Genomic DNA, 12,838 nt, shown 5'->3' with positions numbered 1-12,838 from the left:
GTGACATGTGACATGTGGTAGGTCATCATTAGCTCAGTTAATTCATTTATAAACTGGATACGGTGCCGTTTCATATTTGATCTTAGCACATGCAGACACAGGGTGTGATATATTCGTCTGGCTGCTGTTTCAGTGCCGACACATTACAGAAGTTACAGAACAAGGTAAAGTTAGGTTTTAGAATTTCGAAAGGCGAGGTTTAAAAAAGCAGGAATAAAATCCGTTTTAGTTTCACACACACCGTTAAGCTCACACACACTATTTTATGAACATATAGGTTCACCTGCTGAATTTAAAAACGGAACAAATGAAGCAAAGAAAGTGAAAAGCAGATTCAGGCAGTCGGGGCTTGGACTCCGAGCCGTAGGGTCGCCGGTTCAAGTCCCCGACCAGACCTAAATACGGAGTGTGGACTGCTACTTGGAGAGGTCCCAGTTCACCTCCTGCCCTGCCGTGGTGCCCTTGAGCAAGGTACCGGACACCCCCCTCACTCTGGGCCCTGTACAATAGCTGCCCACTGCTCCTAGTACTTCTCCTGGCACTGGATGGGTTAAAAGCAGAGGACACATTTCACTGTGTGCTGTGTGCTCTGCATGTGTGACCATTACAGAGGGTTCCTCCCTCCCGATCTATCTCTCTATAGATTCACACAGTATTCTCCTATCAGAACAGCTTACAGAGAACAGATGGCAACCCTTTTACAACAAACACCACGATGTTAGAAAAAGTGGTTGGGACAATTTCTTTGAGTTCCAGAAAAGCGCTATATAAATATAATTTATTATTATGAACCTCGAGCACCTGCATGACAAATCAATGCATTAACCTCTGGAGCACCAATGTGTTTTTAAATCATGAACGCCTATCGATAGGTCTTGCTGTGATGAGGTGAATGTGTACCTTGTTGCACACAGCGAGCACACGGGTAGGAGGACAGAACATGACATAAGTAACACATAAATAAATGCATAAATACAGGAATACAAAACATTAAATAAATACAGGAATAATTAAATACAAAAATAAAAGTTGAGAATAAAACAACACACATTAGATATCTCAAATGTATTTCTACATTTATTTTCACTTACATTCATATATTTGTATTTCTGTGTCTGCGTGTTTCACACAATGTTGTTCTGCTTGGTTTCCTTGTATTCTGTGGATACGACAATATGTATAACAATGTCCTACTTTTAATTGCTCTGAACGTTTTGTGCATGTGTCTCAATATCTTTGAGTTGCAATAATATGTTATTTCCTTTCTTCTGACCAGTCCCCCTTTTATTTGGGGGAACACAGTGACTCTTCTCTCTTCAATACATATTTATAAAAGCTTACAGCACTGGGGATTTCCGGCGTCTTCATATTCTGTATAAGCTGTAAATCCCCCTGAGACAAATGTAAAATGTGTGAAATTGGGCTGATTGAATATACTTCAATTGATGGATTTGGCGCCAGAAGTACACTTCACTCCGGAGCCCTGAAGAGCCAGGTTTATTAGCTCTTCTCGACTAGCAGTAAGAACACGCACATTTCAATTAACACTAGGTTAAATCAACATGATAACGGCATGGCTGGGATTTAACCCACCACCTTCTAGTCATAGCTGGATTTCCCAAACGAGATAACCGTTATATTGTTAGAATGGAGGGGGTTTTTTAAACCAGAAAAAAACGTGAATTCCCCCCCACAACACCTTTGAAAGTCCACTGAGACCAACATAAAATGTGTGATATTGGGCTATATAAATCAACTTAATTGATGGATGGAACACTATTTTAACTTAAAAATATCAGGAAAATGAATTGACTTTTAAAATGAAGTGTGTTATGACCATAGACTCTTTATTATGACATTGTTGCTCTGAGTCTTTGCATTGTGTCGCCCCCCAGCGGCCTCTCCTCGGAACTGCACCCTTTGTCTGCCCGCCTCCTCACGATCACTTCCTGGTTTATTTTCAAACGTCTTCCGAGTGGTTTGCGAAACAAGTCCAAAGTTACCGAGACACCGGAGGAGGATAAGCTCAGAGGCGGGGAAACAACACCGGAGAGGAGTCTGTACCGTCTGTGAAACCCGTGTTACAGAATGAATACCGAACGGTGTGTTTTCAGCGGCTAACGTGCGGCAGGAGCTGCTGTAACAGTGCTGCTAACAGTTAGCTTAGCTTAGCGAGCTAACAGACCACACGGTAGTTTGAAGGTATTAGTAGCATCCGTTAGCGTCAATTAGCATCGAGTTGTTCACGTCAAGTTCTACAGAGAAGGGGGTCCAGAAGAGGACAACATTATGGAGAATAAGGATAAAGTGCAGATGAGGAGCCACCCTCGCAGGTAAATATATGCTAATAATGAAAATATATATTCACCTTCAACCTGTGATGTTTTTTTGTATCAATCATTTACAATTTACAACATTTAAGGCACTTGTTTTCGGTCAATAACTATGAATAGTGCAAATACACTATAGATAAATACAAATAAACAGTTAACAACGTATAGAAATAGAAACAAACAAAATGTTGATGTTGTCTGGCTGCTGTTTGTGGTGCTGCAGGTGGGATGGACATTCAAGATTCAAAGCTTTATTGTCATATAAACAGCTACAGTGTATAATACATTGACATCTGAAGTCCCAGGCTCCTCCAACAAATATATTAAGACATAAAACAAATACAAATAGTCCAAGAAGGTGCAAGACAAGTGTGCAAGTAATGCAGAAGAAGTCAATTATATATATATATGTCGGATCAAATACTGTACTACAAAGATGTGCCTAACACCAGGTAAATCACCTTAGTGCAGCTTTTGAGTGTTTTATAGGTGAAGTGTAACAAAGCTCATTTACTCAAGTGAAAGAAGCACTCCGTTCTTATTCTGAAGTAAAAGTGGAAGCACAAGAGTGTAGGAATACTCTGTTAAAAGTAAAAGTCCTGCATTCAAGTTGTACTTATAAAAGAACAAAAGTATTAGTATCAAACTATACGGAAAGTACCAAAAGTACTCGTTTTCCAGTCTGGCCCATATCAGATAAAAACATATCACAATTTATTATATCAAGTTAGCACTTAACGGTAAAGGTGGGGATCATCCTCGACGGCACACTTTCATTCAAATCTCACATCAGTAATATCACTCGGTCTGCCTATTTCCATCTACGCAACATCAACCGCCTCCGCCCGTCCCTGAACCCTCAGACCACCGCCATTCTTGTTCACACCCTGGTCTCTTCCCGCATCGACTACTGCAACTCCCTTCTCTTTGGTCTCCCTCTCAAATCCATCCACAGACTTCAACTGGTTCAGAACTCTGCCGCCCGCATCGTCCCCAGAGCCCCCTCCATTAACCACATCACTCCTGTTCTTCAGCAGCTTCCCTGGCTCCCCGTCAAGTCCCGTATCGTCTTTAAGATTCTGCTCCTCGCCTTTAAGGCCATCCATAACCTCTCTCCTCTCTCCTCTCTACCTCTCCGACCTCCTGCACATCAACACACCCATCCGCACTCTCAGGTCTTCTGATTCCCTCAGCCTCACTGCACCCCCCTTCCGTTTAACCACCATGGGGTCTAGAGCCTTCAGCCGCGCTGCACCCCCCTTCCGTTTAACCACCATGGGGTCTCGAGCCTTCAGCCTCACTGCACCCCCCTTCCGTTTAACCACCATGGGGTCTAGAGCCTTCAGCCTCACTGCACCCCCCTTCCGTTTAACCACCATGGGGTCTCGAGCCTTCAGCCTCATTGCACCCCCCTTCCGTTTAACCACCATGGGGTCTCGAGCCTTCAGCCTCACTGCACCCCCCTTCCGTTTAAACACCATGGGGTCTAGAGCCTTCAGCCTCACTGCACCCCCCTTCCGTTTAACCACCATGGGGTCTAGAGCCTTCAGCCTCACTGCACCCCCCTTCCGTTTAACCACCATGGGGTCTCGAGCCTTCAGCCTCACTGCACCCCCCTTCCGTTTAACCACCATGGGGTCTCGAGCCTTCAGCCTCACTGCACCCCCCTTCCGTTTAACCACCATGGGGTCTAGAGCCTTCAGCCTCACTGCACCCCCCTTCCGTTTAACCACCATGGGGTCTAGAGCCTTCAGCCTCACTGCACCCCCCTTCCGTTTAACCACCATGGGGTCTCGAGCCTTCAGCCTCATTGCACCCCCCTTCCGTTTAACCACCATGGGGTCTCGAGCCTTCAGCCTCACTGCACCCCCCTTCCGTTTAAACACCATGGGGTCTAGAGCCTTCAGCCTCACTGCACCCCCCTTCCGTTTAACCACCATGGGGTCTAGAGCCTTCAGCCTCACTGCACCCCCCTTCCGTTTAACCACCATGGGGTCTCGAGCCTTCAGCCTCACTGCACCCCCCTTCCGTTTAACCACCATGGGGTCTCGAGCCTTCAGCCTCACTGCACCCCCCTTCCGTTTAACCACCATGGGGTCTAGAGCCTTCAGCCTCACTGCACCCCCCTTCCGTTTAACCACCATGGGGTCTCGAGCCTTCAGCCTCACTGCACCCCCCTTCCGCCTAACCACCATGGGGTCTAGAGCCTTCAGCCGCTCTGCACCCCCCTTCCGTTTAACCACCATGGGGTCTAGAGCCTTCAGCCTCACTGCACCCCCCTTCCGTTTAACCACCATGGGGTCTAGAGCCTTCAGCCTCACTGCACCCCCCTTCCGTTTAACCACCATGGGGTCTAGAGCCTTCAGCCGCTCTGCACCCCCCTTCCGTTTAACCACCATGGGGTCTAGAGCCTTCAGCCTCACTGCACCCCCCTTCCGTTTAACCACCATGGGGTCTAGAGCCTTCAGCCTCACTGCACCCCCCTTCCGTTTAACCACCATGGGGTCTAGAGCCTTCAGCCTCACTGCACCCCCCTTCCGTTTAACCACCATGGGGTCTAGAGCCTTTAGCCGCTCTGCACCTCCCTTCCGCCTAACCACCATGGGGTCTCGAGCCTTCAGCCGCTCTGCACCCCCCTTCCGTTTAACCACCATGGGGTCTAGAGCCTTTAGCCGCTCTGCACCCCCCTTCCGCCTAACCACCATGGGGTCTAGAGCCTTCAGCCGCTCTGCACCCCCCTTCCGTTTAACCACCATGGGGTCTAGAGCCTTCAGCCTCACTGCACCCCCCTTCCGTTTAACCACCATGGGGTCTAGAGCCTTCAGCCGCTCTGCACCCCCCTTCCGTTTAACCACCATGGGGTCTAGAGCCTTCAGCCTCACTGCACCCCCCTTCCGTTTAACCACCATGGGGTCTAGAGCCTTCAGCCTCACTGCACCCCCCTTCCGTTTAACCACCATGGGGTCTAGAGCCTTCAGCCGCTCTGCACCCCCCTTCCGCCTAACCACCATGGGGTCTCGAGCCTTCAGCCGCTCTGCACCCCGCCTCTGGAACTCCCTCCCACCTGACATCCGCAACACTGACTCAGTGTGCGAAAAAGTACACGTCCCACCGTCCGGGACGTGTACTTTACAATATCGGACAAGATTTTTCAATTGACTTGTCCGGCCGACAAGTGGCGTTTTTCGGCCTGATTTATTGACACATTATTGATACATTCAGTTTACAAAAGGCAGAACTCATTCGCAAATTGTACGTGTCCACCATTGTTCGTTTAGAAGTGTTAGTTTCGGTTCTGCTTGTCGATTCCTAAGGAAATGCATCTCACCGTTTTCTGTACAGTTAGACGGGGGCGGGCGGAGCGGGGTGGGAAGTGTAGCACAGTGGCCGGGTCGGGAAGCAAAACTCGGTTCCGAGTAGGAACAGATAACAATTGTCCGGTACCGGGATTAATAAGAGTTGTGAGGACAGGAGGCGAGGCCGAGCCCCGCGGACTGCAGCTCTCTCTGCTCCGTATCAGCTGATCGCTGATCGCACGGTGCAGCTCAGCGTCTCTCTCTCTCTCTCTCTCTCTCTCTCTCTCTCTCTCTCTCTCTCTCTCGCTCTCTCTCTCTCTACTCTCTCTCTCTCTCTCTCTCTCTCTCTCCTCTCCTCTTCTCTCTCTCTCTCTCTCTCTCTCTCTCTCTCTCTCTCTCTACACAGCGGATCCGCTGCCCGTTAACAGCCTCATCTTTGTCAAACTTTCTTATGTTCTTTCTCGAACACGTAATGAAGGTTAGTAAGCGTTTTAGCTCCCGTGTTGTTAATATTGATGCCATTTCCTTTGTGAAGTGAAGCAGCCTCCCTGTCTGTGTCCTCGCGCTGTCCTCACATCCCCGGACCCCCAGACTCAGAGGCGCACAGGGATGTCAGTATTGTTTATGAAGCAGGGTATAGGAAGTACATTATTGAAATGAAAATACTATTTATTTACTTTTACAAACAGTGAGCAGCTGCAGCTGCAGCATGTGTAAGCGTGCAAGCGTCTTTGAGTTGTAGAAAAGCGCTAGGCCTATAGGCTATAAATATAATGTGTCATTATTATTATTAGGTTATGTCCTATGTGTTGGACATGTGTGGTTGGACTCTGTCTCCCAGGCAGTGTAACATCAGAGGACACTGGGCCAATTGTACATTCTCAAACTGCACCGCTTAGAACTAACTAAACAATGCAGAGATTATTTTTATATAATTGTATTCAATAACCGTAAGAAATTAAACAGTATGAAGTGATTTGTAAATAGGAATACAGATTTGACTTAATGTTTGTCATGGGACTTATTTACCCTCTCAAAGAACCGGAATCGAGAACCAAAAATAACCGGAATCGAAAAGCAGAACCGGAATCGTTAAAATCCAAACGATACCCAACCCTATATGTGATGCAGTGAAATCTCACCGCTCACTTACGTTAGCGGTGTCATAAAAACCGTGGGAAAATGTAAAATACGAAGAAGAAGATTCCAGTGGCCCCATATCCACCCTGGTCATTATCCATCACACATCCTCGGTTTGGTTATTTGATTGATTTATACACTGCATTGTCTTGTTTATGTCTCTTATGCTGGTGTTATGTATTGTGTGTATCTTGTTTTTATGTGTTTGTACGGCGACCTTGAGAGCAATTGGCTCTGAAAATGTACTTCAGGAAACCTTTCTACTAGGGATGCTCCGATCGATCGATCGCCAAAACAAGCTCGCCAAAATGGCTTCACCGGTCTGGCAGTATTTGTAGGTGTCCGAAAAAGACAGTAAAATAGCGGTATGCAACGTGTGTGAAGTGTGACGGAACGGTGAGCGGAGCGAAACACACACTAACGGCCCGTCCACACTACAGCTTCAAAAAAAGCTTGGAGCTGGCGTGTCTGAAGCTCGACCAACAACCAATCACATGAATCTCCCGCCCCTGACACACAAGCAGCGGTTTGATTGGCTAGAGCTTGTACTGGCATATGATTTGATTGGCTGACGCTTCCACCGAAAGCTTCAAAAGTTGAACATTGCTCAACTTTTGCAGCCGCCAGGAAAGCTCCGCTCTGCTTCCCACAATGCAGTTCGGCGAAAAGTGACGTCACCCATCAAAGTGAATGGGCAGACGCGCTGGAAACCGTTTTTTGAATCTGTCGAAGCTGTAGTGTGGACGGGCGTAATAGGTTAGACCTAACACACTTAGCTATTTGATCTACCTCTGGAACAAGCTAAACTAGTTATACATATATTTATCTCACTGTCGGGTCACTCAGTACTGGATCAGGAGCTACACGACATACTGACAGGCTGTCAGGAGAGAGAGAGAGAGAGAGAGACCGCTCACTTCTCCCGTGTTATTCTCCAAAGTTAATGTAAACTTGAATAATGTACTTCATTTGAATGTAATAATTATGTTGGTTGCTGTGGAAACGCCAGTGAATGAGCATTAAACTGAGTTTTAAACACTCACTCTAAATGGTAGATCCCCCATAGGCCCCGCCCACTCGATCGGATCGGTATCGGCCGATACTGATTCCGGCGACCGGCCCCAAAATTCAATTTAAGGCACTTTATTGTTTAATTGAATTTATGACTAAAAACTAGAATTTCCTTGTGATGCTTTCAGTCCATAATTGACTTCGACAGTCAACTTCAACAGTTTGTTAACTCATTAAAAAGGAGATTTGCGGCATTAAGACTCGTTTATATAATAACTAATATCAGAAAGCTTTACAGCGTCTAGTCAACACCTCAATTATTTGATTTAAATCATCCGTGGATTATTATTTGTAGTATAAATTATATTTGTATCCTTGTTAAATTTAGTTAAATAACTTTTAAGTTGAATAACAAACAATGGAAACTGAAATAGCTGCGTGTGTGTGTGTGTGTGTGTGTGTGTGTGTGTGTAGCCGCCGCCGCAAGCCGCCGCAGTAGATTCTCTTTCAGGGCTCAGATCTGTTTCTCCGGAGCTTCTGGATCCAAGTCCACGCAGTTTGACATGTGGCAGATATACATTTAGCGAGTCAGACGCTCTGTCATCAAGTGACCACTCGACAGACAGAAAGACTAGTATGCATTCCTATGTTTTCCAGAGCTTTTCAAATATAAAAACATGTAGTTTTCCATTCTTCGACAAACGATAACAAACAAAGGGTCAATCAAAAGAAGAAGCATGATCTATTTCTCATATTTGTTTATCCAAAACAACTTCTCTGAAATAAAGTCCAGCTAGCAGGTGCTAGCAATAAAAGATTAAAATGCTTGAAACAATAACTGTTTTAAAGAGTTTCCTATTTTAGGGTTCTCCCTCTCCTGTAGGGTGTTTTATGTGCATGTGAATGGTCTCCAAAGGCTAAAATCCCAACGTTTCTGAATATGGTCACATCACCATGTGACACTCGCGCTCCTATTGGCTATCGCTCCAACACCTACGTGATGTGATGCGGGACATCTCTAAGCAGTTAACCAATCACAACAGAGCCGGGCCAGCTAACTTTAAAGTAGAGACCCTACATACCTGATATACACCTGAACATCAGCAGGAGAGGACTCTTTAAAGTAGAGACACTACATACTGATATACACCTGAACATCAGCAGGAGAGGACTCTTTAAAGTAGAGACACTACATACTGATATACACCTGAACATCAGCAGGAGAGGACTCTTTAAAGTAGAGACACTAGATACTGATATACGACCTGAACATCAGCAGGAGAGGACTCTTTAAAGTAGAGACACTACATACTGATATACACCTGAACATCAGCAGGAGAGGACTCTTTAAAGTAGAGACACTACATACTGATATACACCTGAACATCAGCAGGAGAGGACTCTTTAAAGTAGAGACACTACATACTGATATACACCTGAACATCAGCAGGAGAGGACTCTTTAAAGTAGAGACCCTACATACTGATATACACCTGAACATCAGCAGGAGAGGACTCTTTAAAGTAGAGACACTACATACTGATATACACCTGAACATCAGCAGGAGAGGACTCTTTAAAGTAGAGACACTACATACTGATATACACCTGAACATCAGCAGGAGAGGACTCTTTAAAGTAGAGACACTCCATACTGATATACAACTGAACATCAGAGGAGAGGACTCTTTAAAGTAGAGACACTACATACTGATATACAACTGAACATCAGAGGAGAGGACTCTTTAAAGTAGAGACACTACATACTGATATACACCTGAACATCAGCAGGAGAGGACTCTTTAAAGTAGAGACACTACATACTGATATACACCTGAACATCAGCAGGAGAGGACTCTTTAAAGTAGAGACACTCCATACTGATATACAACTGAACATCAGAGGAGAGGACTCTTTAAAGTAGAGACACTACATACTGAAATACACCTGAACATCAGCAGGAGAGGACTCTTTAAAGTAGAGACACTCCATACTGATATACACCTGAACATGAGTAGAGTAGGGCCCCTTTAATAAAGGAAGAAGAACGATTGTAACAAATGAAGGTGGACTGTTGATTGATTCTGTACTTGTATCATCAGAGGAAGTATTTCCCACATGATAGTCTGATAAAAATATGAAGGAACTAATTTATAAATCCAAATGTCTTATATAGAACAGGCTTCTTAACAAAAATACAATGTGAATACAACGTGTCTTTGATTCGACTTGATTTAATATCTGTCTTTTTGCTCACAAGCTGCATCTGGGGCGTCTTTGGGATCTATTTTAGTTTCAAGCTGAGGCTATTTCTATCCTGTCAAAACTTTGTCAAACATCTGGAGGAGTTTTATAGTTCTGCTCCGACTCGGGAGAGAGCAGATGTGGACGGATGGTTACAAAATACTGAGATGAATTCAGTTTGCACGTCCTGACTGTCCATAAAGACTCTGTGGGAAACACGGCTCTTGAATTCCTTAAAGAACTCATAAATATGGACTTTCAAGATGTTTATATTGTTTAACTCGTGTAAAAGAGCAAGAAAAAGTTACTTTAATTTGGAAAATTCTGTCAAATGTATATCGCTGATAATCATCCATCCCAGAAATCAAACTAAATGACACTTAAATGTGAAGATCTACCATTTTTAAATATCATTGAAAGCTGATAATCTATAGATTTCTTATTATTGGTTTGGACCCAAACAAGACACTCTTTCCCATTTCACAGATATCATAACGTTGAACTGAACTGACTGTTCTATTATAGCCTTTAGCCATTACATCTTCATTACTACTGAATGTCATTCTGTGAAAGCCACCAATGGCACACCCTTACAATATGCAGGGTTTTGTCTGAACCTAAAATGCACATTTTCCCGTGTAAATGTTTAAAGTGAAGCCAGGAAAGCAATATTTCTGTTCCTCAAAGACGTGTTTTGTGTGTGTATGTGTGTTGTGTAACACTCCAAAATATGAAAATGGTGTCAAATCGAGCGTCAGACGGCAGAGACGGCTTGTTTACGGAAGGAGCTCTGGCGCCACGTTGTTGTTTACGTCCGCGGCCCATCTTGTATACGAGCGCCAATCTTGTATACGAGCGCATGTTGTTATACGAGCACCATCTTGTATACGAGCGCCATGTTGTATACGAGCACCATCTTGTATACGAGCGCCATGTTGTATACGAGCACCATCTTGTATACGAGCGCCATGTTGTATACGAGCGCCATGTTGTATACGAGCACCATCTTGTATACGAGCGCCATCTTGTATACGAGCGCCATGTTGTATACGAGCGCCATGTTCCCGACAGTACTGATATATCTTATAAACGAGATCAACGCCACAGTTTCACTCTCATACTGTATCTTTCTAGAAAAACCCTTGAATATTGTCTTGCTATCGATTCAAAGACTGAACATGAACAGAGGGAAGGAATGAAATAAGTTAATTGACATAATGGGGAAAGAAAGTTGCAAGAATAAGCTAAATGTATACATAAAAGATATAATAAGACATAACAGGAAGTACAATTAATCTCTTTTTCGTGGTTGTTCATCAGAAATACTAAAACGTCCCTTTCTTCCGTCTCTTCCAGACAGCTGAAGAAGCTGAGCGAGGACAGCCTCACCAAGCAGCCGGAGGAAGGTGTTCGACGTCCTGGAGAAGCTGGGGGAGGGGTGAGTTATTTACCCTCTCTCAATTTGAACTGTGTGGGTTTCCATTATATTTGAGTGTCTGCATTTCAAACGTATCTCTCTTCCCTCACTGCTCCTCCCGTCTCTGGAGCTCATCAACATAAACTCTGTCTCTTCATTTCCTGTTTCTCAACACACTTCCTGTTCACGGCGGCTGATTGACGCAGTGGTTTCGTCATGCTGATGCTCTCGTTTCTTGACGACAAGCGACACTAAATGTCCGTCGAGTGGCTCTAACTCTCACTGTGTCCTTTTGCAGCATAAGCCAATCACCAGCCACCATAAGGACCATTTTGTGCCTTTAGCTGTTGTGTGAATGAAGGCGTGAGCGAGACAGGAATGAGGCAATAATGTAAAGATAGACTTTCACAGAAACCGATGCTCACAGCTGATAGACAATAGTTCCTCATGCTTCACGAATGCAGCAGCGTAACAAGATAAAGTGTCTTATTGTTAGAAGAATGGAAGAACAACAAGTGCTTCTGGAAAGATGCCAGGCAGGAAGTCTTCCCGTACAGCAGAGGAGTATCTTTTGGACTTTATTTCCTCCTTAACATGTTTTTACAAAATCCTGCAGCTCACGTGGACTAAGTAAACTCTAACGGACGCACAACGAAGACCTTAACCTGTTAAACCCCGAGCCTGTTTTCAGGTTTCAGGCTCGAAAATGACATTCCCAGAACAAATGACTGGCACTTCACTTCTAAAAGGTTTATATGAATAATTGTTGTATCAAAGCAAGGTTACATCTGTGAGTTGGATGTAGAAGTGTCAGAATCAATATAGATGTTTCTGTGTCAGAGTAAATTCAGATGGAACATAGCAAAAAAATGTAAATTCCTGTCTCCGCCTAAAGAAAACCCATTACTTATAGTGAAGACCAACCTTGAATGATGGGTTAGTAGCCTAAAAGCTTTAGGAATCCAAATTATAACATATAATAAGTACCCTGTATCAAGATTGAGGCAAAACAAGTGACATTTGACCTTTTAGAGAGGTTTATGAAAATAAAGTCCAGGCGGAATAAGCTTTGGGCACATTTGGGCCCATTTGGGCCCATCAGTGCCATTTGACCTTTTTCAGATACCAGACTATAAAAAGCATTGTATTACATTGAATAATCACTATAGGTATTCCATTAAAAAAAAAAATTTAAAAAAAAAAATGTAAATAAAAAAAAAGATTCTTAAAAAAATATTAAAAATATTGTGTGAGTGTGTGTATAAAAAAAATCAGGGTCCCCGTCGGCGGGGACCTTCGGGCTTAACAGGTTAAGAGTCTTGAGGGCCTTTTTTACTTGATGAAATGTATTGTAATTGCAGTTCAGAGAAAACGTAGCTACTAAAGTAATGTATGGAA

This window comes from Pseudochaenichthys georgianus, unplaced genomic scaffold (assembly GCF_902827115.2).
Source record: "Pseudochaenichthys georgianus unplaced genomic scaffold, fPseGeo1.2 scaffold_547_arrow_ctg1, whole genome shotgun sequence".
Lineage (NCBI taxonomy): Eukaryota > Metazoa > Chordata > Actinopteri > Perciformes > Channichthyidae > Pseudochaenichthys > Pseudochaenichthys georgianus.
This window is presented reverse-complemented; position numbering follows the sequence as displayed.